Genomic DNA, 8,706 nt, shown 5'->3' with positions numbered 1-8,706 from the left:
GGAAGGAGTTACAGGGACAAAGTTTGGAGCTGAGACAAAAGGATGGACCATCTAGAGACTGCCATATCCAGGGATCCATCCCATAATTAGCCTCCAAACGATGACACCATTGCATACACTAGCAAGCGTTTGCTGAGAGGACCCTGATATAGCTGTCTCTTGTGAGGCTAAGCGGGGGCCTTGCAAACACAGAAGTTGATGCTCATAGTCAGCTATTGGATGGATCACAGGTCCCCCAGTGGAGGAGCTAGAAAAAGTATCTAAGGAGCTAAAGAGATCTGCAACCCTGTAGGTGCAACAACATTATGAATTAACCAGTACCCCGAAGCTCTTGGCTCTAGCTGTATATGTATCAAAAGATGGCCTAGTCGGCCATCACTAGAAAGAGAGGCCCATTGGACATGTAAACTTTATACGCCCCAGTACAGGGGAACACCAGGGCCAAAAAATGGAAATGGGTGGGTAGGGAAGTAGGGGGGAGGGCATGGGGGACTTTGGGATAGCATTGGAAATGTAATTGAGGAAAATACATAATAAAAAAATATTTAAAAAAAAATAGAACGATTGGAAGAAGAAGGAAGACCATTGTATGGCTACTTCTATCCATCTTGGAAGGGGGGAACAAAACACCCATGGAAGGAGTTACAGAGACAAAGTGTGGAGTAGAGACTGAAGAAATGACTATCTAGAGACTGACTCACCTGGGGATCCATCCCATTTATAATCACCAAACTCAGACACTGTTGGGGATGCCAGCAAGTGCTTGCTGACAGAGCCTGATATAGCTCTCTCCTGAGATGCTCTGCCAGTGCCTCACAAATACAGAGGTGGATGCTCATAGCCATCCATTGGACTGGGCATAGGATCCACAAGGAAGGAGCTAGAGAAAGGATCCAAGGAGCTGAAGGAGTTTGCAGCCCCATAGGAGAACAATAATATGACCTAGCCAGTACCCCCAGAGCTCCCAGGGCTAAATAAACCAACCAAATAGCATATATTGTGGGACTCATGGCTCCAGCTGCATATGCAGCAGAGGATGGCCTAGTTGGTCATCAATAGGAGGAGAGACCCTTTGTCCTATGAAGACTGTATCCCCCAATGTGGGGAAATGCCAGGGCCAGGAAGTGGGAGTGGTTGGGTAGGTGAGCAGGGGGAAGGGGGAGGGGATAGGGAGAGAGTGTTTTTCAGAGGGGAAACCAGGAAATGGGACAACATTGGAAATGTAAATAAAGAAAATATCCAATTAAAAAAATCAGATTGTGCCGAGGCTAGAAGCCTCCAGGCCTAGGCCTAAGGTTAGAACAGAGAAAGAAACACTCTGGGCTCATCCCAAACTATTATTGTCACAGCTTGGGTATGGTTCTCATCTCACCCCCTCATCAAAGGAAATAAAAGAAACTGTTACAAATAATTATTTTGGATCACAGGTTCACAGGGTTCAGTCCATATTTGATTGGCCCCAGGTTGGAACATCATGGCTGCAGTGTTATATGACAGGAGATAGGTGCTCATAACATGGCAACCAGGAAACAGAGAACAGTAGGCAGTAACTAAGGGTTTTAAGTTACTCTCAGAAAACCACCCCTAGTAAACCATGCAAGCTGGATTCTACCTTCTAAGGTTCCCAGAACCTCTAAAAATAGTGCCTTCAGGTAAGGCAAGCATCTGAGATATCAGTTTGTTGATGAACACAGCAGATTCCAACCATAATAGCACTGCCGAAGGGAGCCACACAACACAGATGTGACTAAGCCCTCAAAGGCCCCGCAACGGAAAGAGGCCCTTGCTCTACCAAACCATGGAGAATTGTAGACCTTACTCCAGAAGCTGGTTGGCACCGAAGCCCTCAGTCTAAAGCCACTTCAGTGACTTTACGGTACATCCCTAAAAAGAACACAACCAAAGCATGAAGCTTACCTGCTGTCATCAGGAAAGAACAGTGTTCCAGGGCTAGCAGGTGACTGTCACATTTCTTTTTGCCATGGATTTTGTGAGTTGGTAAACGTTTATGGTTTTTATGCTGAGTTTATGCTAATTCATGACAACACTCAGTAGGCATACACATATTGGGTTCCTCTGAAACTGCAGGGAGGGAGAATTCTGAAGGGTGGATGGCCTTCTCTCTTTTCCTCAATGATTCACTGCCACAAATATTAGAGGATAAATTGACAGTGTTTGGAGGAAAGCAAATGATGAGCCAGTGTATTTGGGGAGATGATGTTCTTGGAGGTGAGTTTCTGGGAGACATCTGGCCCCAGCCTGGGTCATGTTTTTATTGTTCAAGGTTTTCTAAGAAGTATGGAATAAGCCTTCAAATTATAGGTCTCAGTTTCCCCCTGTTATGGGGGAGGGAAGGTTCTAATTATGATACTAATGGAGAGAGAGAGAGAGAGAGAGAGAGAGAGAGAGAGATTCTAAGAGAAAGCCCTGTAGTATTACAGTGACAACATGACTTCTACCATTTTTTTTAAATAAATGTGTAAAGAGGGCTAGAATGTAGCTCTTTTGTTTTCCTAGAATGTACCATGCCCTGGTTTTGATCCCCAAGACCACAAAAACTGGGCGTGGTGGCACATGCCTAAAAACCCTTGCAGATCAGAGGCAGAGGCAGAAGGATCAACCTGGCTACATAGCAAGTTTGAGGCCAGCCTGGGATGCGTAGGACCTCAAACAAAACAAACAATAACAGCAAAACCAGACATAAATATGTAAAAAGGAAAAAAATAGTATCATTTAAAGTCTAAAGAGTTTAAATTAAAATGTAAAACACTGTTACAAGTAAAATATGTGAATATGTGGTGTTGAGAGGAAGATAGGTATTCTCCAAAACCCAGAAGATCCCTTCCAAAATTTCACATCACTAATATGAAGTGATATATCAACAAAGAAACAACCTAAAAGAAAAATGGAGGCAAACAATGGAACGAAGGATTAAAATAAAGCTTATTGGCTGTGAGAACTGTAATACATATTACTCTGGGCATGCTGGTTGGTAACATGGAGTACAGAGATAAGTGGGTCTCTATAATCAGAAGAACAACAGAGTGAGGCTTTAGTAGACAGGTGTGAAATAGGGTGGATGGTGACTGTCGAGCCAACGTACAGTGCCACAAAGGGAGGTGTGTGTGTTTGTGTGTGTGTGTGTGTGTGTGTGTGTGTGTGTGTGTATTTGAGGGCCTAGATAGAGGGGGAACTTCATGGATAAATTTACTAAGAGAATACTTAGACAAAAATATATTGTACCAAAAATTATTTTAAAAAGAAAATATTTTCAACATTTTGACCGAAAACAAACAACATAATTAAAAACAGATCAACTATAAAAATCTGGCTGTCTTCTCTCAGTACAACAATAAATCCTGAAGCCAAACAAGCAACATAGCCAGACTCAGAAAAACAGCTGCCCACATTGGCCCAGCCAGGATGCTCAGGTGTGAAGGCTTGGGAAGTAAAGGCCCATGAGCCTTGTTGACACAGAGTGCAAAGTGGCAACCCTATTGCTGAATGAGAGTGTCGCAAAGAGATGACTTCGATAAGGCTTTTGAACTGGCACATGGGTTAAAGAACTGTGCAGAATAGAAGGCATCCCCTTTCGTATGAACAGTCACATGCCCAACACCCAATACAAACCATCAAGTTGACCAGCAAAAACCGTAATGCGTAAGAGGTTTTGTTTTTGTCCATTCTGGAAAGTACCCAGTTTTGCTTTTCTCTCTTTAAATAACTATTTTTAAAAAGACAAAGATGAGTTATTAACATAGACTTTCAAAACCCACTATCAGAAAAAAAAAACCTTGAAAAAAATTGGGTTTGGGGGAAAAAAGGCAATAAAAACTACAACTGTAATAATAAAACTTCCCACAAAAATGACACTAGACCTAATGGCTTCGTAGGTCTAGACTATAATGGTTTTTAAAAATAGAAAATAGTTATAAATTCTCGCATGTCTAGAGCCTCTTGAATGTGGGAGAGAACACAGTGACCAGCTTTATGAGGCAGGTGTGAGTCAGTTAAATTCTGGTAAGAGCGAACTGCAACAACACATGCAAAATAAACCTCTGAAGTGGGTTGGGAAAGCATCACCACACCATGGGTAAGGGTATTCAGCATTAGCAAGGACAGGACAACAGTTTATTATGACCTGCGGTCACCTTGACAATGACTGAGGAAGTGTGAACAAATACCATTTAGAATCTTAGGCCATCAGAGTGGAGACTGATTCCATCCTGGCAGGGAGTGTTCTTCTGAATCTAGTTCAAGGTCATCCTGAGAATCTAGAGACATTGACACCACGCTAGATCAAAGCCATTCAAATCCATGGCTAGAGAGTAAGGGAAGGCTGAGGGAAATAGGGAAACAGAATTAGCCAGCATTTTAAAAAGACATAGCTTCTTGGGAAACTGGAGTCCTTACTCAGGTATTATTGGAACCTTTACATGAAGCCAGTAAGACTTTTACACACTTGTAACAGCACATCACACAACAGATGCTCCTCCACTGATGATCATGCTCCAAAGCTCCTACAAATAGCTGCAACAGGAAAGACAGAGGTCTACTGTGGATAAAATGTAATAAACTTAGCACAGAGAAATTTTAGAAGATGGAGACAATACCATGGTGCCAGGATGCCCTGCTATTCAGAGGGACCAGAAAGCTTTCTCATTTGTTTCAAGTAAAGTTCCAGATGGACTGAAGGAGTTGAGCAGAGAGAACTGATCTGAAGATCCTGTGGAATAATAAAATACAATTGAAAACTACCTTGAAGTAGAAGAATGAGGGCCTGTCCAGTCACCAGACAGACAAAAGAACCACCTAAGTAAAGAGCAAGGAAGTCTAGAAACACTCTCAGGAGACAGGAGCTGACTGTGGAATTTGGATGATTTCAAGTCAACAGAGAAAAAGCAAGGTTGACCTGGCTACCAGTGGCATGGTGTATTCTCAACCATTACCTGGCCAGAAAACCCTTCCCAATTATATGTGAATATTTGCCTGCCCTCCAAGCACTTGTACAGTTTTAACCCCTAAATTAGGTTTCAGAATGTGTGAGAAATGGATTCTACGTGTTCTCCTGGTTTGTTCTTGCTATTGTAACAAGATTTTTCATGTACAATGGCTTAAATCACAGGCATCCTTGACCCAACAGTGCTAAATGCTAGGAGCCTAACCTGGATCCTTAGAACCAACCAAGCTGTGAGAGCCCAGAGAGGTTCATTTGGACTCTTACAGACTCTTCTCTGTGAGGGTATAGAATAAGAGGTACTGATGCTTCCAGTTGGGTGTAAGTTTAGAGCCAGACCAGCCTTGAGTACTCATCTGAGCTTTCATCTGCACAGCCAGATGAAAAGCAAGGTGGCCAGGTCCTCCCTGCACTCGTCCATTTCTGCCCTTCTCAGATCATGTGGTCTGCTGGATCCACCTGGCTCCTCCAAGGCAGCTACCCATCTCAATCAACTGATCAGTACCCTCAATTCCATCTCTAACCTACTCTCTTTAGGTGTAAGACAGACATTTTTGTGGAAGACAGGGAAAGGGATGTGGCCTTTGGGCACATTATTATGTGAACCACAGAAGGAATAGGTAGTTTCAGGCCTCAGTCAGAAAGCCCACCCAGTAGGAATGGAGTGCTGTGGAGAATACAGATACTTGCCAGTCTTGATTCTGGGAGGTGGGCAGGGACTGTGACTCAGAAGAAAAGGAACAACACTGAGATGATTTGGCCAGTGGTTGGGTCCATGGAATGTAGAAGGGAAGATTATAGGTAGGCTTCTAGATGAGCTTCTCACAAAACCCATTACCAATTAACTCCATACCAAGAAAGACCTTGCTTTTCTTCCATCTGGATATTTGCATGAATGTTGAGGAATGGTAGTTACTTCTTGCTTGACCTGATATTTCAGTTCCTCTGTCATTGCCCGTGATCTTCAGAGCCAGGGGTGTCTCTAATACAAATCCTCTACCTCAGGTGGAGATGCTCATCCTTTTAGATCCCTGATAACCTTCAGCCGGTGTGGTTATTTCCAAAGAATGTTTCTGAGCTGCCCCTGAACATCCACAGACAGGTGAATGAAGTGTCTGACTAAGTGTTGTGTGATGTAGTGACCTCACAGTGACCAGTTGTGTCTTTTGTCAACAGGAAACATAATCAAGGAGCTGGTGTGCTACTGCATAGAAGGTGACTATGGATAACTGCACAGTTCCTGCAATAGTTGAAGGTGCTTGTCCACTAGGCAGAATCTAGAGACATTAAAGGAACAAGGCTTAGGGCATTTCTATGAGAACTTATCTAGACTAGATTAATTGAGGAAGGAAAGATTAATTTAGGAGAGGAAGACCCTAAGTGTAGATAGCCCCAGTCCATGGGTTGGTGTCCTGGACTGAATAAAAAGGAGAAATCAACCTACCAGTTCTCCTCTCTCTCTGCTTCTTGACAGTAGATATGGTATAACCAGCCACTGCATATTCCCTCTGCTATGCCCAGAGTCAGACTATATCCTTGATCTGTTGACCAGAATAAACCATGCCATCTTGAAGTGGTTTGGGTTAGGTGTTTTGTAACAAAAGGAAAGAAATGAATAGTGATCATTTTAAGAAGTTGAAAAAAAAAAGAATAAAAAATTCTTGATGTTTGTTCCTTAACAAATGAAGGTTAGAGAGACCACTGTTTAACTCAATTTCAGTGTCCCAATATGTATGCATGCCTGGAGACATCACATGGTTCTTAGTAAATAGGTAACATTTAAATGCCATTTTGTATCAATTAAAATTAATTAATAGAAAAAGAAAGAAAATTCTTCATAAAAGGTCAGTTATCCTAGCCCCAAATGATTGTGCCAGTATCTCACCTATGGTCTGTGGCTGGTTCTGTGGTGGGTGTCTCACCTATGGCCTGAAGTTGGTTCTGTGGTCAGTGTGTCACCTGTGGCTGAGAACTGGTTCTGTGGTCATTGTCTCACTGTGGACAGGGCAGGTTCTGCAGTCAATGTGTCTGTCTCATCTGTGGACAGGGCTGCCTCTGTGGACAGGACTGGTTCTAGTGTACTCTTACTCATTCTTTTCTATATCTGTAGTCCAAGATCTGGGGTTTAGCATGGGCACAGAGGAGATGGCATGACATGGTTCCTGCCCCTGAAGCAGGGTCAGCAAGGTGTGTGTCTCCTTGAGTATGGATGTGGCATAAGGCTTGTTTGTATAATAATGTAGATATTTTACTTCATGTTCCTCCTTCAGGGAATGTTCTCCTTGCCAAGGTTAATGACTCCATGACAACTGGAAATAACATAATTCTGGGAGGTGAGGGTGTATATAATGTTCCTCAACAAAATGGTAGTACTGTGATCTTCAGGACAGCCATTAGGGCTGTGAGAAAGAACTCTGAAAACATGAGTTCAAGGATATATAAACAGGATTTCTCAAGTTTGCAAAATATAAGGAAGCAATATGAATTATATGAGGGACTTCATGGATCTGAAAGAACAGAGGCAGTTGTACGAATGAGTCAGTAAAGGGAAATTAACAAAGTTCATGGTTCAAGTAATAAGGAACACTAAAAAGTGAGGTAGTAGTGATCTCAGAGCAGGATCCCACCCAACTAAGTGTATTGTTTGTGCTTACAAACAGGCAGATCTCTGATCTCAAGGTCTGTCTATAGAACAAGTTCCAGACAGCCAAACTTAGGCAGTGAAGAGGACAAAAAACAGAAAGCCTTCTCACATAAAAATAGTCTGTGTGTCTGGATTTGGCAACCATAAGTACTATGTCCAGCAAACCATAGAGGGCTTGCTATGTTTAAAAAAAATGTGCTTGCTGTCATTTTCTAAGAGTCAAGGGGTTAAGGTCATAAAATGCTGATTTGTGGAATAATCAAAAGGGAACCTGGGGTAAATGAATGTATTGATATGTAAATAAAAGACTGGGCTTTGGTCTTCCAGAGCTGAGCTATTCTGGGAGCTATTATAGCTCATTTAGAATTTTTTTCTAGTAGGTTTTTTTACTTTGGTAGAAAAACCCATAAGCTATCTATATAGAGTGTCTAGAGAGCTATGCCAAATAGACCATAGAACTGTCAGCTTTCATCCATCACTGATTCTGAGTCATTTCTTCCAACACCCCTTCCTCAAGACCCCAAACCAAGCTGAGGCAGGTCCTTGGCAGGGAGGGGCTCTAACAGTACATGCTGTGAATAAGAGGAACTGAGTTCATATCACTGCTCACATAAAAGTTTGGTATGCTTTTAACCCTAGCACTGGTAGGGATGGAGACAGGAAGATCATGGGAGTTTGCTGGCCAACTAGCCCAGCCTAAATGGGTAAACTTCATATTCAGTGAGAGATTATAGCTTGAGAATGAAAGTATAATGTAAAAACAAAATTCTAGGCCTTTAGACCCAGGCTTGGGAATGTGACCTCTGTGACTCATTGCTCCAAGGTATGCTAATTATAAAACAGATAGCAACATTCCTCCACCCACCCGCTTCCTGGGTTCAAAGAGTGTTCATTCAAAGAAAGTCACCCTGACCATTGCCGGAACCTGCTATGCAAATGTGCTATTGTTAGGGCCTCTTAGAAACTGTCTTGAGAGTTAACCGGAACAATTACCAGGTATTCCTTGTGACTCTTGTGACTTTGCACTTCCTTGGGACTCGTAACTGGTATCTTTGGTATTTTCCAACAATGCCCTCCCCACTTCCTTGAGTTGTGGTTTCTTCCT

General features: G+C 42.5%; 1 non-coding gene across 1 annotated transcript; it reads left to right on the top strand.

Annotated features, from left to right (window-relative positions):
* Positions 1-7,945: 7,945 nt before the first annotated feature.
* LOC115029838 lies at positions 7,946-8,009 on the top strand. Its single transcript, XR_003835394.1, has one exon. It is a non-coding gene; the product is annotated as a U7 small nuclear RNA (small nuclear RNA).
* The last annotated feature ends 697 nt before the right edge of the window (positions 8,010-8,706 follow it).

Source organism: Mus caroli, chromosome 17, assembly GCF_900094665.2.
Source record: "Mus caroli chromosome 17, CAROLI_EIJ_v1.1, whole genome shotgun sequence".
In the NCBI taxonomy this organism is placed as follows: domain Eukaryota; kingdom Metazoa; phylum Chordata; class Mammalia; order Rodentia; family Muridae; genus Mus; species Mus caroli.
The sequence above is the reverse complement of the archived record's forward strand: the minus strand, read 5'-3'. Positions and strand labels throughout refer to the sequence as shown.